This window comes from Oryctolagus cuniculus, chromosome 2 (assembly GCF_051225735.1).
Source record: "Oryctolagus cuniculus isolate XC-2025 breed Fujian yellow rabbit chromosome 2, ASM5122573v1, whole genome shotgun sequence".
NCBI classification, from domain to species: Eukaryota; Metazoa; Chordata; class Mammalia; order Lagomorpha; family Leporidae; genus Oryctolagus; species Oryctolagus cuniculus.
In genome coordinates this window covers 131,804,279-131,828,117 of record NC_142868.1, presented here as the reverse complement: position 1 = coordinate 131,828,117, position 23,839 = coordinate 131,804,279, and the positions used below count along the sequence as shown (strand labels likewise).

The following is a 23,839-nucleotide window of genomic DNA, read 5'->3' as shown; positions in this document are numbered from 1 at the left end:
CTTTGTCTCCCACTGTGCCTGGCATGTGACCCCCAACAACAAAGGCAATCCTGAGACAGGTGCTGGTGTCCTCATTTCATGAATAGTAAGGTCTGGGCGTGTACAAGTGAGTCTACAGAACAGCACTGAGGCAGGAATGCTAGTCTCCTTGCCTGACCTTGAGTGTAGTTTTGGCCATAGACCTGCTGCTTTTCTTCTAACAAAATCAGAATGCAGACCAGTGCAGATGAAGAATTGTAAGCAGTTGTGACTTTTAGGAAGTGACATCAACCCAACTCATATTTGACTTTCACTTTGTACAGCTGGCATCAGAACATGGGATTACTGACATCAACAAATAGGTGAGAGGTGTCCACTTCTCTACTGTGTTTGTCAATGAAATGGGGATAATAGTGCACTATGTGGAGTTGTTATTAGACTGAAATGGAACTACATGTGTGAAAGTGTTTTGAAAACTGTACATCACTTTGCAAGTACGAGACACCAATAAATAGAATGATCTTTAGCAAAATCTGCAAGACAGAAATCTTTTTTATTTGAAAGGCACAGAAACAAGACACTGGGATCTCCCACTGGTGCATTCTCCAAAGGCCTACAATAACCAGGATTAGGTATGGATGAAACCAAGGGTTGGGAATTCGCTCCAGGTCTCCCACATGCGTGGCAGGGATCCACATACTTGATCCATCATCTCGTACTTCCTGCAGTGTACATTAGCAGGAAGCTGGAATTGGAATGGAACAGGGAATCGAATCCAGGCACTGTAGTATGAGATGCCTCAAGAAAGTGGGTCTTGCTTTGTTTGGGGAAGAATGGTCTTCTGTGTTACTTTACTCAGTTTTTAGATTATTTTGTGCTGCTTTGACAAAGTTACCTGTGTGAGGAAAGGAAAGAAGCAGGGAAGAATATGAGAGGCAGTGTCATGTTCTATGAAACCCCAATAGCCAATGATGCCTATTGACCTATTAATAATTACCTCCTCTCTTGTGAGCTTGTTCTCATGAATACCTTCAAAAACTTTTTGTGTCCTGTTGATTGTCACATTCCAGCTTTTAGCCAGCTCTTTCTTTTGGGGCCTGGGTCTGTGTGTTCACTTGGCCACAGAACTCTACATGATTGCTCCCAAAGTATCTTCCGTTGAACAAATAGAAAACATTTTAACATCATCCTTCTAAGTGTGCTCCCCACACTCTGTTAGTCACTGTTTAACTGGAGGGTGCTTCTACATATCCAGTCAGAAGCCTGGATCCTTGACCTCTTTCTTGAAGTCAGCTCTAGATCCACTGATCCCTTATAATATCTTCTGTTACATATATACTTCCATGCTGTCCAGTCTTCTCTAATTCAGGCCACCTTCATCTTTTGACTGGTTGTTAAAAACACGTCCATGTATCTCCCTGATGCTAATCCTGTCCATTTCCTATATTACTCCACATTGAACCCAAAGTTTTTAAGATTATTTATTTTATTTGGCAGGCAGCTAGACACACAGAGGAAGAGAAGACAAATGAGAGAGGGAGATTGAGATCTTTCATTATTTGGTTCATTCCCCAAACACCTACAAGGGCCAAGAATGAAATAGACTGAAACCAGGAGCCAGAAGTCCCACCCAGGTCTTCCACATGGGTGGCAGGAACACAAGTAATTATGCCATCAACTGTTTCCAGGTCACACACTATGAAACTGAATCAAACAGAAGTGGGACTCAGTCCTTGGCACTCGAACATGGAATGTGGGCATCTCAAATGACAACATGACTTGCTGAGCCCCAACACCTGCCAACAAAGGGGTCGTTTTAAACCAGAATCTCAGAATTATTTATTCACATTACATTACCCTTGTGAGGAGTCTGAATTTCTTAAAATGAAACCCAAAGTCTTCTATAGTATATTTGCTGTGGATTTACCCTGATTTACCTTTTGACACACATTCCTCTTAAACTCAATACTCAAATCTCTTGAAAGTACTCAGATCTCTTGAGTACTTTCTGATTCTCATCCTTCCTTCTCTACCAGGGGCTGCTCTCTGGGAATTGTCCTGACTACTTTTGCCTAGCTCCAATCATATCCCCTTTCTGATATCTTCATTTTGCTTCTGACCTGATCTGGCTCTCTTTTCTCCTGCACTGGACACTGTACAGCTTTCACAGAAACTGTAAATTTTAAATGCCTGGTGATTCATTTCCTATCTTACAGTGAGAAGGTTTGCAAAAGGCAGAGCCTACCTTTTGTCTTACATGTGTTGCTTAATATGTCTGCTAGCATACTGTGGGCTCTCAAACTCTGTTGAATGAAGTAGTAAATTCATGTCAGCAGCAGCAAAGTTTAGCTGCCTAGGAAGAAGTTGAATGCTTCTGCTGGGTTATTTTAATTAAACAGTAGGTTCAGATGTCAGGTATTTAGGGTGGAAATAAAATTCAAAGCCAATGAGGTCATTTTATTATTAAAGCCTTATAAATTCTGAAAATCCTTGGGACCCAGATTTAATAAAGGAATTTTTGGATGTTTGCCCATAGTCTGTCACTTCTGAGAACAGGTTAAAAATTCTCCCATCCTTTCCTAAGGTTGTATTGGTCCCCTCAATTTACATAAGAATGTTCTGCTTTTAGTGATGCTACACAGATGGTGTGTAAAAGTGATCCCAGTCCTGGACTTCGGCATGGGATTTTGTGTGTGTAAATTCACTGTTTATTAAATGATAACAGTGCTATGCCATTACATTTTTTTAAGTTTCAGCCTCTTGTTTATATTGTTTATTGTGGAAAAATTGGGAATCAGGCCCGATTTGGAGTTCCTGTTCTCCCAGATAGTATATGTGAGCTGTTTGGCTAAGTATTTACTTTTTCAGCAACTCAGTTGCCTTGTCAGTAGAATGTAGTAGCTGTTATGGTAATAGTCAGGTGATATTATGTGGAGGCATAAAAGCCCTGAAGGAAACTGACTTCCTTTCTCATTAGATATGAATTCACTGTCAACACAATGGAAAAAATAGTTGAGCTTTTGAGATTATAACATTGCTTGGGCTAGCAATTCCTCATCCAGAAATCATGTCAAAGTAATCATGAAAGTATCGAATATGTATTTAAAAATATTACTCTTCATACATTGTTTCCAATTCCTTTTATATGAATAATGCCTGTTTTAATGAACTATAACATATACACATTGCAGGAAAATAATCTAAACAAATGAATCATTATAAAGTTAACATGTATCTATTACTCATATTAAAAGAACAGAATTATTATCAATGATCTGGAAATCTTAAAGTCACTAACTTTACACTTTTCTCCAAATATAACCCTTAACCTTCTATGAATATCTCAATTATGTTTTGCCTATTTTGGATATGTATGTGGGAATCATGTAATCTATATTTCTATATTGAGATTTTGTCATTCAACATTGTTTACAATTCATGAGATGGGTGATTGTGTGGTGTGCTGTGAGATGCTGTTGTGTTGTATGTGATAATAGCTTATTATTTTTCCTGGAGCAAAATTAATTGACACTTAATTGGACTTGTCTGTTTTTCCACTGTTATAAATACTGCTACTGTGGCATTATTTTTGATGTCTTTAGATTTGAGTAATATGTAATTCTTTGAGCATACACTTGCAGGAATTGCATAGTTGTAGGTTATTTATGTGTTCAACTTAAGCATGTCCTACCTAATTTCTTGGTTCTGGTACCATTAAACATTTCTATTGGCAATTATGGGAGCTCATTAACAGTCAGGGCTATGCTGATCAAGCCACCATTTCCCATAGTGTCCACCTCACTCCAACAGGATTCCCTCTTGGTGTTCAGTCAGTCGTCACCGATCAGGGAGAACATATGGTATTTGTCCCTTTGGGACTGGCTTATTTCACTCAGCATTAATGCATATAAATTTCCAAAGTACGACTTATGGATTACAATGGCATTTTTTTAAACTGTAGCTTTTGAGTAGGTAGTGATATACCATTATAAAAAAAATTGCATTTCCATAATGACTAATATGACAGCACAACATTATCTAAGTATTTTAGAACTTATCTTTTGTAAAAATGACTAATGAAAGTTTCAACTTGTTATATTTACTGGGCTCTTTTTATTGATTTTTTAAGCAATCCTTTATACATCCCACACTGAAGCCTTTGTCAAGTATATATTGCATACATTTTCTTGACCATCAAATTTGCCTTTTGACTTTATAAATGGGCCCGTAATTTTTCATTTACTCTGGTTGACCCATCTTTTTCTTTAGTGATTGATGCTATTAATAAGTATTTAGTTATCAAAAATTTGTGAATACATTTTCCTATTATGATCAGGAAATGTATTATTTTACTTTCAATATTTGATCTCAATCATGGTAAAATTGAGTTGTGTGTTTTGAGATAGTCATCCAGCTTTTCTGTATAGTAGATGTAATAAAATTTACCAAAAAATTTGCCCTATTTTGACTATTCTTCAGCATCACCTTTCTTTTAAATCAACTGCCCACATGTAAACAATATAAGAAATTGATGTCATGACTCAGTATTCTACTTTTGTGATGTATTTATCTGTCCCTGCCATTTCACTTCATAGAATCCAATATTCCACATGTATAGGGTACTTCAAAAAGTTCTTGGAGAGGGGAGTAAAAAAATTATTTTGGTGCCAGAGTAATTTTAAAATCCATGCAAATGAGGAGTTATCTCAAAGTTTATGGGAAATATGTGTTATATAAAAAACACTATGCATGGATTTCAAGAAATATCATACCAAAATTATCTTTGAATTATATTTATCAAAAACTCTAATATATTTTGAGCTGAATTTTTACAATTATATAAGTCTGTTTATGTATATATTCTGTTTGTAAATATGTCACCTATACATAGTTGACTGGAAAGATGCAGAATGTTTCTTCTAAGTTAATTAAGCATTAAATGAACAGAGGTAAGACATTTAGAGTGGAAAAAACTGTGAGTCCTTTAGATGAGTTTATTATTAGAACAAAGAACTGTAAGTTAGATCATGATATCTGGTGGCTTAAGACCCCCAAATTTGTTCTTCAAGAACTCACTTGACTGCTCCTGTACTTTTGTATTTCTGTATAAATTTTAAATTCAGCTTCTCAATTCTACCAAAAAACTGCTATGGTTTTTTTTATTGCCAAAGATGATCTTTAATGTTTGGTTAAAAGGTTCAATTTTCCAGGAAGATATGAGAAAAAAAAAAACTCTATATGCTTCTATACTGTAAGTTTAAAATATGACACAAAAAGTGACAGACTTACAAGGAGAAATTGACAATAATACTCAAACTACAGTGATTTTAACACAGTTGTCAGTAATTGATAAGCAGAGTTTTAAAAGGCAGAGAGCAAACAGTAGCTTTGAACAGAACTGTTAGCAAGTATGATCCAACAGGCATACACAGAACACTGCACCAAGCAGTTATAAAATGTACATTCTTTTCTTTTTTTAACTTTTATTTAATAAATATAAATTTCCAAAGTACAACTTTTGGATTATAGCGGTTTCCCCCCCCATAACTTCCATTCCACCTCATCCATCCCATCTCCCACTCTCTCTCCCATCCCATTCATCAAGATTCATATTCAATTATCTTTATATTCAGAAGATCAATTTAGTATATAGTAAGTAAAGATTTCAACAGTTTGCACCCACACAGAAACACAAAGTATAAAGTACTGTTTGAGTACTAGTTATACCATTAATTCACATAGTACAACACATTAAGGATAGAGATCCTACATGGGGAGTAGGTGCACAGTGACTCCTGTTGTTGATTTAACAAAGAACACACTTGTTTATGACGTCAGCAATCACCTGAGGCTCTTGTCATGAGCTGCCAAGTCTATGGAAGCCTCTTGAGTTTGCCAACTCTGATCTTATTTAAACAAGGCCATAGTCAAAGTGGAAGTTCTCTCCTCCCTTCAAAGAAAGGTACCTCCTTCTTTGATGACCTGTTCTTTCCACTGGGATCTCACTCAAAGAGATCTTTCATTTATGTCATTTTTTTTGCCAGAGTGTCTTGGCTTTCCATGCCTGAAATACTCTCATGGGCTTTTCAGCTGGATCTGCATGACTTAAGGGCTGATTCTGAGGCCAGAGTGCTATTTAGGACATCTGCCATTCTATGAGTCTGCTGTGTATCCCGTTTCCCATGTTGGATTGTTTTCTCCTTTTTAATTCTATCAGTTAGTTTAGCAGACACTAGTCTTGTTTATGTGATCCCTTTGACACTTAATCCTATCATTATGATCAATTAAGAACTGAAACTGATCACTTTGCCTAATGAGATGGATTTGGTACATGCCACCTTGATAGGAGTGAATTTGAATCCCCTGGCACGTTTCTAACTCTACCATTAGAGCTAATTCCGAGAGCATATGCCGAACTGTACATCTCCTGCCTCTGTTATTCCCACTCTTATCTTTAACAGGGATCATTTTCAGTTAAATTTAAACACCTAAGAGTAATTGTGTGTTAAGTAAAGAGTTCAACCAATGGTATTAAGTAGAACAAAAAAATACTAAAAGGAATAAAATAGTAAGTTGTTCCTCGACAGTTAGGACAAGGGCTGATCAATTCATTGTTTCTCATAGTGTCCATTTCACTTCACAGGTTTCCTTTTAAGTGTTCAGTTAGTTGTCACTGATCAGGGAGAACATATGATATTTGTCCCTTTGATACTGGCTTAATTCACTCAGCATGATGTTTTCCAGATTCCTCCATTTTGTTGCAAATGATCGGGTTTCATTTTTTTTTTTACTGCTGTATAGTATTCTATGGAGTACATGTCCCATAATTTCTTTATCCAGTCTTCTGTTGATGGGCATTTAGGTTGGTTCCAGGTCTTAGCTATTGTGAATTGAGCTGCAATAAACATTTAGGTGCAGACATCTCTTCTATTTGATAATTTAATTTCCTTTGGGTAACTTTCAAGGAGTAGGTTGGCTAGGTTGTATGGTAGTGTTATATTCAGGTTTCTGAGGAATCTCCAAAATGACTTCCATAGTGGCTTGACCAGTTTGCATTCCCACCAACAGTGGGTTAGGGTCCCTTTTTCCCCACTTGCTTGCCAGTGTCTGTTGTTGGTAGTTTTCTGTATTTGAGCTGTTCTAGGGTGAGGTGAAACCTCATTGTGGTTTTGAGTTGCATTTCCCTGATTGCCAGTGATCCTGAACATTTTTTCATGTGCCTGTTGGCCACGTGGATTTCCTCTTTTGAAAAACGTCTACTGAGGTCCTTAGCCCATTGCTTAAGTGGGTTGTTTGTTTTGTTGTTGTGGAATTTCTTGATCTCTTTGTAGATTCAGGTTATTAATCCTTTCTTGGTTGCATAGTTTGCAAATATTTTTTCCCATTCTGTTGGTTGCCTCTTCACTTTCCTGTTTCTTTTGCAGTACAGAAACTTCTCAATTTGATGCAATACCAATTGTTAATTTTGGCTTTGACTGCCTGGGCCTCTGGTCTCTTTTCCAAGAAGTCTTTGCCTGTACCTATTTCTTGCAGGGTTTCTCCAATGTTCTCTAATAATTTGATGGTGTCGGGTCATAGATTTAGGTCTTTAATCCATGTTGAGTGGATTTTTGTGTAATGTGTAAGGTAGGGTTCTTGCTTCATGCTTCTGCACGTGGAAATCCAGTTTTCCCAGCACCATTTATTGAACAGAATGTCCTTGCTCCAGGTATTGATTTTAGATCCTTGATCAAATATGAGTTGGCTGTAGATGTTTGGATTGATTTCTTGTGTTTCTATTCTGTTTCATTGGTCTATCCATCTGTTTGTGTACCAGTACCATGTTGTTTTGATTACAACTGCCCTGTAGTATGTCCTGAAATCTGGTATTGTGATGCCTCCGGCTTTGTTTTTGTTGTACAAGATTCCTTTAGCTATTCGAGGTCTCCTGTGTCTCCGTATGAATTTCAGCATCATTTTTTTCTCGATCTGAGAGGAATGTCTTCGGTATCTTGATTGGTATTGCATTGAATGAATAAATTGATTTTGGGAGAATGGACATTTTGATGATATTGATATTGATTCTTCCAATCCATGAGCATGGATGATTTTCCCATTTTTTGGTATCCTCTTCTATTTCTTTAAGATTTTGTAATTTTCATAATAGAGATTTTTGACTTCTTAGTTAAGTTTATTCCAAGGTATTTGATTGTTTTTGTAGCTATTTTGTATGGGATTGATCTTAGCAGTTCTTTTTCAGCCATGGCATTGCCTGTGTCTATACAAAGGCTGTTGATTTTTGTGCATTGATTTTATATCCTGCTACTTTGCCAAACTCTTCTCTGAGTAGAAAAATTCTTTTCTTAGTAGAATTCTTTGTATCCCCTAAATAAATATTCATATCATCTGCAAAGAGGGATAATTTGACTTCTTCCTTCCCAGTTTGTATCCCTTTAATTTCTTTTTCTTGCCTAATAGCTCTGGCTAAAACTGCCAGAACTATATTGAATAGCAGTGGTGAGAGTGGGCATCCCTGTCTGGTATCAGATCTCAGTGGAAAAGCTTCCATCTTTTCCCCACTCAATCGGATGCTGGCCGTGGGTTTTTCATGAATTGCTTTGATTGTATTGAGTAATGTTCCTTCCATACCCAGTTTGCTTAGATTTTTCTTCATGAAAGGGTGTTGTATTTTTTTAACTTTTATTTAATGAATATAAATTTCAAAAGTACAGAATATGGATTACAATGGCTTCCCCCCCCATAACGTCCCTCCAACCCACAACCCTCCCCTTATCCACTCCCTCTCCCCTTCCATTCACATCAAGATTCATTTTCGATTCTCTTCATATACAGAAGATCAGTTTAGCATACCTTAAGTAAAGATTTCAACAGTTTGCTCCCACACAGAAACATAAAGTGAAAAATACTGTTTGAGTACTAGTTATAGCATTAAATCTCAATGTACAGCACACTAAGCACAGAGATCCTACATGAGGAGTAAGTGCACAGTGACTCCTGTTGTTGACTTAACAATTTGACAATCTTGTTTATGGCATCAGTAATCACCTTAGGCTCTTGTCATGAGCTGCCAAGGCTATGGAAGCCCCCTGAGTTCACTGACTCTGATCATATTTAGACAAGGCCATGATCAAGTGGAAGTTCTCTCCTCCCTTCAGAGAAAGGTACCTCCTTCTTTGATGACCCATTCTTTCAACTGGGATCTCACTCGTGGAGATCTTTCATTTAGGTGTCGCTCCCCCTCTTCATGGAGGAACGACACTAAACCCTGCCTAGGCTTCATATCCGAGTCACGGCACCATTATGTCGCTCCCCCTCTTCGTAGCGGAATGACACTAAACCCTGCCTAGGCTTCATATCCGAGTCACGGCACCATTATGTCGCTCCCCCTCTTCGTGGAGGAACGACACAGGACCCTGCGTTGTTCTTTTGTCTGCTCGGCCCTTCCCGGGTTTGCTGCTGGTTCTTCCCGGGTTGGCTACCGACCCTTCCACCTCCGTGGAAGGGCCGTTCCCCCTGCCACTTTCCCCACTTCCGCGGGGGAGCGGCACACTGCCGGCCGGCTCTCTCGTGGGCTGCTCAGGTGTTCCTTCAGATAGATGTTCCTTGGTGCGTATTGTCTCTCTCCTCCTTTATAGTCCTCTTCCGCCAATCCCAACTCTGCTACCCACACGCCGAGTACGCTGCTGTTTATTGGTTGAACTGGAGGCAGCTGTGTAGAAGCTGTTTCCTCCTCTCCCAGCAACATATTGTGGGAGAGCAGATGCATAGAATAAGTCTTAATTCCAGTAACTTAGTCTAGTCCGAGTTGCTCCCCACATTTAGGTTTTTTTTTTCCCCCAGAGTGTCTTGGCTTTCCATGCCTGAAATACTCTCATGGGCATTTCAGCCGAATCCGCATGCCTTAAGGGCTGATTATGAAGCCAGAGTGCTGTTAGGACATCTGCCATTCTATGGGTCTGCTGTGTATCTCACTTCCCATGTTGGATCATTCTCTCCCGTTTTGATTCTATCAGCTAGTATTTGCAGACACTATTCTTGTTTATGTGATCCCTTTGGCTCTTAGTCCTATCATTATGATCAATTGTGAACAGAAATTGATCACTGGGACTAGTGAGATGGCATTGGTACATGCCACCTTGATGGGATTGAATTGGAATCCCCTGGTATGTTTCTAACTCCACTGTTTGAGGCAAGTCAGTTTGAGCATGTCCCGAATTGCACATCTCTTCCCTCTCTTATTCCCACTTTTATATTTAACAGCGAACTCTTTTCAGTTAAGTTTCAGCACTTAAGAAGAATTGTGTATTGATTACAGTATTCAACCAAAAGTATTAAGTAGAACAAACAAAAAAAATACTAAGAGGGATAACATATCAAGTTGCTCATCAACAGTCAGGGTGATGGCTGATCAAGTCACTGTTTCTCATAGTGTTCATTTCACTTTAACAGCTTTCCTTTTTGGTGCTCAGTTAGTTGTCACCTATCAAGGAGAACAAGTGGTATTTGTCCCTTTGGGATTAGCTTATGGGTGTTGTATTTTATCAAATGCTTTCTCTGCATCTGTTGAGATAATCATATGGTTTTTCTTCTGCATTCTGTTAATCTGGTGTATCACATTGATTGTTTTGCGAATGTTGAACCATCCCTGCATACCAGGGATAAATCTCACCTGGTCTGGGTGGATAATCTTTCTGATGTGTTGTTGCATTCTATTGGCCAGAATTTTATTGAAGATTTTTGCATCTATGTTCATCAGGGATATTGGTCTGTAATTCTCTTTCAATGCTGCATCTTTTTCCAGCCTAGGGATTAAGGTGATGCTGGCTTCATAGAAAGAATTTGGGATGATTCCCTCTTTTTCGATTGTTCTGAATAGTTTGAGAAGAATTGGAGTTAGTTCTTCTTTAAATGTCTGGTAGAATTCAGCAGTGAATCCATCTAGTCCTGGGCTTTTCTTTGTGGGGAGGGCCTTTTTTACTGATTCAATTTTGACTCAGTTTTGGTTCTGTTTAGGTTTTCTATGTCTTCCTGGTTTAATTTAGGTAGGTTGCATGTGTCCAGGCATCTACCATTTCTGATAGATTTCCCTGTTTGCTGGCAAAGAACTCTTCGTAGTAATTTCTGATGACATTTTTATATTGGTGTTGTCTGTTGTTACATTCCTTTTTTCATCTCTGATTTTATTGATTTGGGTGTTTTCTTTTTTTAGTTAGTTGGGCCAATGGGGTGTTAATTTTGTTTATCTTTTCAAAGAACCAGCTCTTCATTCTGCAGATCTTTTGTAATTTTTTTGGATAAAATTCTGTTGATTTCTTCTCTAATTTTAATTATTTCTCTTCTACTAGATTTGGGTCTGGTTTGCTGCCGATTTTCTAGATCCTTGAGATGAATTGAAAGCTCATCTTGGTGCCTTTCCAATTTCTTGTTGTAGGCACCTATTGATATAAACGTTCCTCTTAACACTGCTTTTGCTGTATCCCATAAGTTTTGGTATGTTGTGTTATCCTCATTTACTTCCAGAAAGTTTTTGATTTCTCTTTTGATTTCTTCTATGACCCATTGTTCATTCAGGAGCATGTTGTTCAATCTCCATGTGTTTGCATATACTCTAGGAATTTTTGAGTTGCTAATTTCCAACTTCATTCCTTTATGGTCTGAGAAGTTGCATCATATGATTCTAATTCTTTTGAATTTGCTGAGACTTGCTTTATGGCCTAGTATGTGGTCAATCCTAGAGAAGGTTCCATGTACTGCTGAGAAGAATGTAAATTCTTCAAATGTAGGATTGAAAGTTCTGTAGATATCTGTTAGATCCATTTGGGCTATAGTGTCATTTAAATCTACTGTCTCCTTGTTGATCTTCTGTCCTGTTGATCTGTCTGTTTCTGAGTGTGGCGTATTGAAGTCCCCCAGTATTATTTTATTGGAGTCTAAGTCTCTCTTTAAGTCCCTTAACAAATCTTTTAAATAAACCGGTGCCTTGTAATTAGGTGCATATACATTGATAATCATTATATCTTCCTGTTGAATTGATCCCTTAATCATTATATAGTGCCCCTCTTTGTCTCTCTTAACACTTTTTGTGTTAAAGTTTATGTTGTGTGTGATATTAAGATGGCTACGCCTGCTCTTTTTTCATTTCTGTTGGCATGGAATATCTTTTTCCAGCCTTTCACTTTCAGTCTGCATGCATCTTTGTTGGAAAGATGTGTTTCTTGTAAGGAGAAAATAGATGGGTTTTGCTTTTTAATCCATTCAGCCAGTCTGTGTTTTTAATTGGAGAGTTGAGGCCATTAATGTTCAATGTGACTATTGATAAGTAATGACTTTGCCGTGCCATGTTCCCAAAGATATTTCTAATATATGCTTGGAACTTCCTGTGATCTTTTACTGGGAGATTTTCTTCCTTTACCTTCTTTTGTATTGATGCCCGTGTTTCTGTGTGTAACACTTCCTTAAGCATCTTTTGCAGACTGGATGAGTGGTGACAAATTATTTCAATTTCTGTTTGCTACGAAATGTCTTGATTTCACCTTCATTCACAAATGAGAGCTTTGCAGGGTATAATATTCTGGGCTGGCAGTTTTTTTTCTCTTAGTACTTACTTGGGCTATATCTCACCATTCCCTCCTAGCTTGCAGGCTTTCTGATCAGAATTCTGCTGTGAGTCTAATTGGAGATCCTCTGTGAGTAGTTCTTAATTTTTATTAAAATTTCTTAATTATGAATATTTTTATATTTGTATAGAAATGCTGACTTTAGTCCTGGCTGCTCTACTTCCTATCCAGCTCCCTGCTAATGTGCCTGTGAAAGCATCAGGGGATTACCCAAATGCTTGTGCCCCTGCCACCCACATAGGAGACCTGGATGTTGCTGTTGTCTCCTAGCTTCAGCCTGGCCCTGCACCAGCCTGTGCTTCCATTTAGGGAGTGAACTAGTGGATGGAAGATCTCTATGCTTCTCTGTCTCCTACCCCCCTTTCTAGAACTTGGCCTTTCAAATACTTAAATGAATAAATCTTTACAAAAAAGTGGAGTAACTTAAACTCAAACTGTTACTCCAATATAGACTGCCCACGTTGAAGATAGTAGATTAACCCATGATTCCAAAACACTAGCTCCCCTGGCTTATTTTACTTCACATAATGTCCTCTACTTCCATTATTTTTACTGCAGATGACAAGAATGCCTTCTTTGTTATGGCTTAATAAGCTTTCATTGTGTGTGTGTGTGCATGGCATATTTTCTTTATACATTCGTCATTTGGGCACTTAAGTTGTTGCCATTTCTTGGCTAATGTGAATAGTATGGTAATAAATGTGGGAGTGTATATGTCTCTTTGATTTTCAGTGCCTTTGGATATATACCCAGTAGTGGGATTACTGGATCATATGGAAGAACTATTTTTAATTTTATAAGGAATCTCCATACTTTTTTCCATAGTAGCTGTACTCATTTGCATTCCAAGCAACAGTGCATAAGAGTTACTTAGCAGGAATAGCTACTTATATCAGAGTGAATTTCAGGAATAAAAAAAAAAAAACTATAAAACCATTTTAAAAGGAATTAACTATTACTTCTTATACTATTCAAATGCATTAAAAAGTATACAACTAAGCCAAACAATTTTTATATAAGGCCAATATAACTATGGTACCAAAACTAAAGATAAAACAAAAACTGCAGACCAATATCCTTGATGGACATAGTTGAAAAATTTTCAACAAAATATTAGTAAACTGAATCCAGCACTAGAACACAAAATCATACCTCAAGATTAGGTGGAATTATTCCTAGGGATGCAAGGATGTTTGAAAATTGACAAGTCAACATGGCAAGTCAACAGACTGAAAAACAAAAGCATGTAAGATAATTCAACATCTCCTCATGATAAAAATGAATTAGATATAGAAGGAACATACCTCAAAATAACAAAGGAAATAGGTAACAATAACCAAACAATTGTGAAAAAGTTGGAAATATTTGCTATCAGATCTAGAACAAGACAAATTGTCTATTGTCATCACTGTTATTAAATATATTATTGAGAGTATTAGCAGTAGCTAGTAGAGAAATAAAGAGTAATACAAAGGAAATGAGTCAGTCAAAATATCTAAGATTCCAGATTATGACTTTTGTGTATGGAAAAACCTAAATACACCACCAAAAATGCTCTTAGAACTAATAAAGTTTATAAAACTACCATTAAAATAGCAGTAGCAATTTAATACACTAATAATAGTCTTGTGAAAGGGAAACTAAGAAATTGTATTCACAATTTCCATAAAAATAAAATATTTAGAAATCAATTTAACCAAATAAGTGAAAGATCTCTGTGAGGAAATTATGAAACACTGATGAAAAAATAATCAAGGATATAACAAATGTAAAATATTCATTTTTAGTGAACTGGAAGAAATAAATTGTGAAAATGTCTGTGCTATGCAAAGCAACCTATAGATTCAATGCAATCCCCTGAAAATACCAATGATACTCTTTGCAGGATTAGAAAAATAATTCTAAAATTCATATGGAACCACAAAAGATCCAGAAAAACCAAAGTGATCTTGAGAAAAAAAAAAAACGAACAAACAAACAAACAAAAAAAACAAGCTGGAGACATCATAATATCCAAATTCAGAACATACCCTAAAGCTACAGGAATTAAGACAGCATGATACTTGCAAAAAAAAAGAAAGGAAAAAGAGTTGACAAAAAAGATAAATGGAATAGAACAGAAAACTCGGAAAATAACTTATGTACATAAGGTCAAGTGAATTTGACAGAGATACCAATGACCTGTATTCAGGAAAGATTAGTGACTCAATGGTACTGGAAAAACTGAATATACATATGTAGAAAGATAAATTACATCCTATCCTCTCACCACATACAAAAATCAGGTTGGGATCTAATACACTGAAATTGCTAGAAAAAAACAGAGAAACATCTTCAGATATTGGTGTGGGGGTAGGCATTGTGACACAGTGGATTAAATGATGCTGTCCTCCATTACTGGAGTCCAGATTCAAGTCCTGGATACTCTGCTTCTAATCCAGGTCCTTGATGATGCACATAGGAAGGTAGCAAAAGGCGACCTGAGTCCTTGGGCCCTTGCCACCCCCATGAGGGATCTAGTGGGATGGGATATCTGGTGTTCTTGCTCCAGCCACAGCTCCCTGACAGTAAAGACCATTAGGAGATTGAATCAGTGGATGGGAGATACCTTCCCTGCTCCTGCCCAGAACTGTGCCTTTATATGTGTGAAAAAAAGATGTCCATGTAGGTAGTAAGTCTCTGATAAGAATACAAAAGAACAGGCAATGAAAATAAAGCTAGACTATGACCTTGTCTAAATATGATCAGAGTCAGTGAACTCAAAAGGCTTCCATAGCCTTTGCAACTCATGACAAGAGCCTAAGGTGATTACTGATGCCATAAACAATAGTGTCAATTTGTTAAGTCAACAACAGGAGTCACTGTGCGCTTGCTCCTCATGTAGGATCACTATCCTTAATGTGCTGTAAATGTGAATTAATGCTATAACTAGTACTCAACCAGTATTTTTCACTTTGTGTTTCTATGTGAGTGCAAACTGTTGAAATCTTTATTTAATATATGGTAAACTGATCTTCTGTATATGAAGAGAATTGAAAATGAATCTTGATGTGAATGGAAGGGGAGAGGGAGCGGGAAAGGGGAGGGTTGCATGTGGGAGGGAAGTTATGGGGGGCAAAGCCATTGTAATCCATAAGCTGTACTTGTGAAATTTATATTCATTAAATAAAAGTTAAAAAAAAGATAAAGATTAAGAAAAAAAATAAGAATGTAAAGCTAGAGAAATATTTGTCAAACTCAGAAGCTTCTGCACAGCAAAGGAAATAGTCAACCAAAGTGAAGAGAAGTAGGAAAGAATGAAAGAAAATGTTTTCACATTCCTTAGGTAACAAAGGAGTAATATACAGAATATGTTAAGAACTCAAAAAACTCAGCAACAAAAAATGACAAATCCACACAAGAAATGGGGAAAAAGCTGAACAGGTATTTCTCAAAAGAAAAAATACCAAAGGTCAACAAATGTAAAAAATGACTAGACATCAGGAAAACGCCAGTCAAAATCACAGTGAGATACATCACCTCACCTCTGGTGCGATGTATTATCAAAAGACAATAGCCAGCGCCGCGGCTCAACAGGCTAATCCTCCGCCTAGTGGCGCTGGCACACCGGGTTCTAGTCCCTGTTGGGGCGCCGGATTCTGTCCCGGTTGCCTCTCTTCCAGGCCAGCTCTCTGCTGTGGCCCAGGGAGTGCAGTGGAGGATGGCCCAAGTGCTTGGGCCCTGCACCCCATGGGAGACCAGGATAGCACCTGGCTCCTGGCGCAGTGCGCTGGCCGCAGCGGCCATTGGAGGGTGAACCAACGGCAAAGGAAGACCTTTCTCTCTGTCTCTCTCTCACTGTCCACTCTGCCTGGTAAAAAAAAAAAAAAATGACTATTGCTGGTGAGAATGTAGATAAAGGGGAATTTTTATAGATTGTTGTTAGGAATGTAAACTAGTATAACTACTATGGAAAACAATATAGAGATTCCTTAAAAAAAAAAAAAAAAACTAGAAATAGGACTGTAATATGATCCAGCTATCCCATTGCTTAGCATATATCCAAAAGACATGAAATCATTGTATCAAGGAGGTACTTGCTTAGCTGTGACTATTGCATCAGTGTTTATGAAAGTCAGGACATGGAATTAACTAAGGTGTTCATCAGATGAATGTATAAATAAAATGTGTATATACACAGTGGAATACTATTCAACCATAAAAAGTAATGCAGTTCTGTCACTTGCAATGAAATGGATGGGATGGAAGGATATCATTATAACATTAATAAACCAGACACAGAAAGTCAAATTCTCCATGTTCTTCCTTACAAAGATGACAAATTATTGACAGAAACTGTAAATGATACATAGAACTTTTATGATAGGAAACATGATGGAAACTGAAAATCAACAAGTGTTTAATGTAGAGCAGAAAACTTAATAAGCTGAAGATGAAAGAAAATACATTGATGGAAAGAGAAATGAGATGTAAAACATAAGAAAGAATGTGAAGTATGTGGAAAAGAGTGAAATAAATCATACATGAATTTCCCAGAGGAAACAAAGTTTCCTTCCATCTAATGAAGTTATCTTCATCTGAAAGGGGATTTGCTTTCCACGAGCTTGATGTGTAACATTATAGATCTATTCGGGTATTGGATCAATTGTCACCTCTGCTTAATATCTGTGAGGGAGGAAAGTGCACTCCTTCAGAAATCCCAGATAAAATTCTCTGGCATTTGTCAAATCTGTATTCTTTTGCAACACAGGATTCAACTTTTTGTTCTCCTTTTCTATGAGTGCTCAAAAACTCTGCTAACTTCTCAGCTACTGCTTTCTGTTTCTTAACCTCTTATTCTGGGGCAAGAGGAAACAAAGGAATATTGTATATAAAACTAGTAGTCTTTACCATATTCTTCACCTTAGAACAAAGTTACAAATTATTTCATTCAGGTTGGTGCTTAGTGCCAAGAATGCATTCAATCCAGATGAGTGGAGGTGTTTGAGTTATTGATCTTGGGTCATTGTACCTGCACCTGGCATTTTGTGCATTGTCTTTTACACAAAACAATGTGTTAATATTATGCCATAAGAATTTCATAAAAAAACACAATGACATTGGTCAGTAAGATGGAATAACCCACTGAAATTCATAAGGAATGGAAGGCAAGAAAGCTTAGATCATTTGATCATGACCTTGCAGGGACCTGTGATATATAAGTATCTGTGATATTTAGATATTTGACTCTTGAAATAGGACAATGAAATATAATTATTATTTTCATATACTCATATTGGATATCTTTACTTTGTGTTTCACTCAAGTGTTTTCTCAGATTGTGTTTTATTTTGCATGTTTCCAATGATGGACCACTCCTGTAGGGAGAAAAATACACACATTCCTATGCTCTGGAAGTGTTAAATTTGGATCAGTTTTACGATTCTTTGAAGTCTTTCTGGACAGCACCTGCTTCCACGATGAATGTCCCATTTATCCCTGTTCCTCTGCGGCTAAGCACCATGTGGCCCTCTAAGTGATGGGAAAGCACCCTGCTTCCTGAGTAATCAGTTTTCCAGCTGGTAGCAGATGGCTTGCATTTCACACCACCCTGGGCCAATCCTTGACAGCTGTTGAAATATGAGATAACCAAAGCTTCCATTTAGAAGACCTTGGAGATGGATCATACATAGGTTGCTTAATGTTGAGAAGCAGCTCTTTGTCTCATCTTTGTACAGATTTGTTTGAATGCAGTGTTCACAAATAAAAGGTAGTAAATTTCCTAATGTTAGACTTATTTTAATTTTTTTTAACTTTTATTTAGTAGATATAAATTTCCAAAGTACAGTTTATGGATTACAATGGCTTCCCCCCAAAAAAAAAACTTCCCTCCTATCCACAACCCTCCCCTTTCCCGCTCCCTCTCCCATTCCATTCACATCGAGATTCATTTTCTTTATATACAGAAGATCGATTTAGTGTATATTAAGTAAAGATTTCATCAGTTTGCCCCCACACAGAACACAAAGTGCAAAATACTGTTTGAGCACTAGTCTTCTTTTAATTTTCAACATTTTGTTTTGCCAAACTATGTGTGTGTGTGCACTTGTATGTATCTCTAGTCTGTTACAGCTTCATTATCAAAAGGTAAAAAATTTCCCTAACACTTCTCTTTCCAAAATTTTAGCCCAAAATTTGAGGCACAACTAAAGCATAATGACAGGATCTCATTCTGAGGAGAGTACATCAAATACTTACAGTCCTGCACATAGAGTGTGGTCAGCTTCCCACCTCTGGTCTGCATGTTTGTGCTGCTCCAAAATTCATATGTCCAAATCCTTGTAGCCAAAGTGATGGTATTAATAGGTGGGACTCAGAGATGTGATTAAATCAAGAGCAGGAGACCTTGTTCGTTGGATTAGTGCCTTTATAAAGGAGGCTCAGAGAGCTGCCTTGCCTATTTCAGAATGTGAGGACACAGCAAGAAGGCACCAGCTACCAGGAAGGCGGCCTTAATAGACATCAAATCTGCTGGCCGTTTAATTTGCACTTCCAGATTTGAAGTTGGACTTTGCAGCTTACAAAAGCTGTTAAAAATTAATTCTTGTTGTTTATAAGCTATCTACTTGATAGTATTTTGTTAGAGCAACCCGAACAGAATAATAAGACAATCCCAAATTAACCTTTTTAACATGCAATAAATTTTCTTGGAATGAGGACATTATTTAAATCTAAATAGTTTCATTGATGTTTCAAATGAGTGTGTGCATGCACAGAAGTTTGAACATTCACACCTGTGTGTGGCAGCACCTAATCATGTTTAATGTGTATTGCCCACAAAGATGATCAACTTCTCTGGGAATAAGTGAATGCTTAATGGTGTTAGCTCCTAATTCAGCAAGGGAGGTAATTAAGCAGTGGTAACAAGCAACCCTAAAGTCATTAAATATCAATGGTTTTTATCACTAACACTATTTGTTCACTGAGTACTGGGTGGATGCTGTGGCTTGTGGCACTGTTGTCTACAATCTGGAACCTGGAAATTAGAGAAGCCACTGTTAGGAATGCACGTAGCATTCCTTAGGCAATATCGTGAAGGGTATAGTAATGGTCTTGATTAGACGTGTAACACGTTAAAGATACTTAAATGATTGTGATGGTCCATCCCTCTGTCACCAAATATTTACTCTGTTCCATACACAGTAATATATCATCCCTTTCATAAGGAATTTTATCCCTATCTTAAGGGATTAGCCACAGAAGCAAGCTTCAAGTCCAGGTTCTCTCACTGATCACTGCCAAAACTTTGCTCTGCTCTGAATGCAGCTCCCTATATGCAGAACAGTGAATTGTCACAGATTTGTTTTACAGTAGTGGAACGGGGATGGGCCAGTAGTTAAAAGCACTCCCATCAAGAGTAGGGCGCACAGAATAGTCACTGGTTTGTAACAGATTCTGAAACCTCACTGTGCAGAATTTGTAAGGGGGTCATCAACTGGCACAAAATCAAAATGTAGGGCCCTTGGTGAAGAATTCCAACAGAGCATTAAACCAAGTGTGATTTTAACCCGAACCTGGAGCCCTGCACAACTGCAAGGGTCACACGAGCTGCTGTGACCTTACGTTGGTGTAGGAAGCATCCCTGATGCAACTCTGACCCTTCCTCTGACTGGGACTGCCAGCACCTTTGTTCTCAGGAGACTTCGGCTTTGCCTTTTAGTAGTTTCTCTCTCTGTTCCACTGTACAAAACTTTTGGCTACACTGGAAAAGGACATTGGAGAAAATGACCTGCTGGGTACTGAGGAAATTTCTCAACATTGGCCCACGGGTCATTTTAACATTTGAAAAATCAGTCTCTTTTAGTCTTTGTATGAGAGTGTTGGACATCATAATTCTCTGTATTAGTTTCCTAGGACTACTTGAAGAAATTACCTCAAACTTGGTAGCTTAAAAGCCAAACATGTATTCATTTGCAGTTCTGGAGGCTAAAAGTTCAACACAGGTATTGCCAGGGTCCTTTCTTCTTGGGGTTGGTAGGGAGAATCCATTTAGCTTCTGGTTGTTGATGGCAGTTATCAGCACTTCTGGCCTCTAGGTGTATCACTGCAGTCTATGCCTCTGTATTCACTTGTGCTCTACCCTCTTGGTCTGTGTCTATATCCAAGCTTCCTCTTCCTCACATGAGGAATAGTCTCTGGATTATGTTTCACTTTAAACCACCAGTATAAATTCTTTACAACCCAATTACATCTGCAGAGACCCAAATTCCATAGAAGGTCACATATATAATTTCTGAGTGGGCAAAAATTTGTGGAAAACATTATTTAACCTAGTACAACTGTCAAATATTAATCCAGGCTCCAGACAATTCCAAGTGCCAGAAGCCTTTATAAAATGTTTTTTTGTTGTTGTTCATGTTGACTTAATTACAAGGATCTGGAGTTTAATCATACTCTCTGAAATGTTATTTCAAACATATACTGGAATTAAGTCCATTAATAAAATTTACCAATGAATATCAGTTATACTTTAGATTTAAAGTTTTAATTATTTATTGTTACTAGAAATCATTCATTTTCTCTAGTGTTGCATGCTGTTGAGAAGTAGGTTTCTCTTAAAACGTTGCAAGTTCTTAATCTGCTTATAAATACAAATCAAAACATCATAGATTGAGTGGTTTAAACAACAGACATTTAAGAGTTTTGGAGCCTGAGAATTCCAAGATCAAAGTGTTAGCTGATCTTGTTTTATGAAGATTATCTTCATGGCTTCAGGTTGGCTGCCTTTTCCCATGGCCTCACAGAGAAGGGAGAGCAAATAAGCACGTTTTGTAGTACCTCCTAGTAAGGGCATTAATTCTGTTATGAAACCTTTACCCTTATGATCCCATTTAACTCTAATTACTTCATGTATGCACACTTATGATATATGAAAAGATATATATAATTTTGTATCTTTCCTTTCCTGTTAAATGCAGTTAACTGGTAACGAACAGATTATAGTAGGACTCTAATATTCTGTTTCTTCACCCAGAGCTAAAGATTATTCAGAACATTACTGCTTTGTAAGTTACGAAGGTGGCCATTTTATCAGTTTAACTGTTGTGTAAGGAAGACAGCTATCCAGCCAACCTCTAGAATTAGGTTCTAAGCTACCACTGTCAAGTGCCTAACTCAGTGATAAATATTTTAATTAAAAGTTTTGGCAGGATGCCACAATGTTTATTAGGAAGTAGTTTTTTTTAACAAAATATTCAGAGATACTAGACATTTACAGAGGTTGGATATTGAAGAAGATGGAGTTGGAACTCTACTGTGTACTATATACAAAAAATAACTGAGTGGATTTTTACCTAAATATAAGAATAAAAATTATTAAACTTGTGGAGAATACAGGAGTATATCTCCATGACTTTCAGTTATGTCGGAAAGTAGATTAGGGTTTGAGGGGGATGTGGGGTATAATTTTAATGGCTATAAAATGTTGTTTGGAGTCATGAAAATATTTAAATATTCCAAAATTAGACAGCAGTGATGGATGCATGACTGTGAATAAGCAAACCACCACTGAAATGTATACTTTAAAGGGGGTGAATTTTATCTTTTGAGAATTGTATCTTAACAAAGTTATTGTTGTTAAAGTAGTATAACAGAACCTCAAATGCATATCAATCTTTTTAAGCAGTCATTATAAGCTGTTAGACATTGGTAACAATTCCAGATTTTCTGCAGAGAAATGAATTATCCGTAACTTATGCTATATGTTGATCATATCTTGTCTGAGGGTTCTTATTTTTTCATTTTAACACTCACTCTGAGACCCAGACCATTTTGGAGAGACTATATGGAGCACTGTGGTTGACTATGGGAAAAGAAAGAGAATGCCTTAAAATCTACATGGGCTCTTGAAGCTTCCACCTGGAAATGACACACACTGATTTTGCTCATGATGACTAAAGGCAGATGTATTAGCTTTTCATTTCTTTAGCTAACATACCTGAGAGGAGATTCTTGGGAATAAAGGGGTTGATTTAAACTCACAAGGTGGAGGCAACAGTTCGGGATCAGGTGGTCCCATAACATGGTGTCTCTAGAGGCTGATCCTGGTGTGTCCAGCAGAACCATCACATGGTGGGCCAGGAAGTGGAGAGAATAGCTGGGTGAAACTTGAACTCAAATAATCAAGCTGCTTAGAACCTCCCTCCAAGGACAAGCCCTCAATAACTCAAAGACTTTCCAGTTTGCTCACCTCCTATCCTCCACAATTAAAGTCTCCACCCTTAATCCATTGCCAATTACATTAAAATTTAGAGTTGAGGAGCCAGTGTTGTGGCAAAGTGGGAAAGCAGCTGCCTTCAATGTCAGCATTCTATATGGGTGCCTATTTGAGTCTCAGCTGTCCCACTGTCTGTCCAGCTCCCTGCTAATGGCCTGAGAAAAGCAGCAGAAGATGACCCAAGTTCTTGGGCCCTGCACCCTATGTGGAAGACCTGAAAGAAGCCTCTGGCTCCTGTCTTTGACCTGGCTCATCTCTGGTTTTGAGACCATTTTGGGAGTAAGCCAATGGATGAAAGATCTCTCTCTCTCTCACTCTGACGTTTAAATAAATAAATAAATGTCTAAAATAAAAGGTTGGGTTGAAACATCTTGCATGAATTTTGGGGAGACAAGTCCTACTCAACCCAATACAGCTGACCAGCTGTTTATGTATGTTTTATTGAGCAAGAAAGTGCCACCCTTCAACGTGCTTAGAAGCAGAGAGCAGGACAAGATATTTTTGGAGAATCCCAATGACTATCACTAATTTTGCCTGAAAAAACAGTTCACTCTACTTGTGTAATAGTCATACCTAATGTTCATTATCTTTTAGTATATTGGTTAGTCATTAATGTGTAGCAAAACACCTGAAAACAGTGTTACAGGGTAGTAAGCACTTAGTCCTGCTCATGTGCCCATGGGTAGTTCGGGTGACTGCCACACATGCTAGGCCAGGCTACAGGTCGACCACCACGGTCTGTGTGATGATATAACAGAAGTGACAGTAGGGTCAACTGGAAAGCGTTGAAGCTTCTGAAGATCTTGGTTTAGAGACTTCCATCTTACTCCATTGGCAAAGGTCAGCATCAATGAGGCAAGTCTTTGCATGACTTTGGGAAGAGAGGGAATCTTTGCTAAATGATGATCTAATCTACCTCACTTAGTGACAGTTCTTGTTGTGTTTTTCCACATACACACTCATTTTATTTTCACAACAAACAACAGGT

The 23,839-nt window shown here is 37.7% G+C and overlaps 1 long non-coding RNA gene across 1 annotated transcript; it reads right to left on the bottom strand.

Moving 5' to 3' along the window:
- Positions 1-520: 520 nt before the first annotated feature.
- Positions 521-19,075, bottom strand: LOC138848575 (uncharacterized). Its single transcript, XR_011386509.2, has 3 exons — positions 18,834-19,075; positions 13,749-13,825; positions 521-874 (listed from the first exon to the last, which is right to left on the bottom strand). It is a non-coding gene; the product is annotated as an uncharacterized LOC138848575 (long non-coding RNA).
- Positions 19,076-23,839: the final 4,764 nt, after the last annotated feature.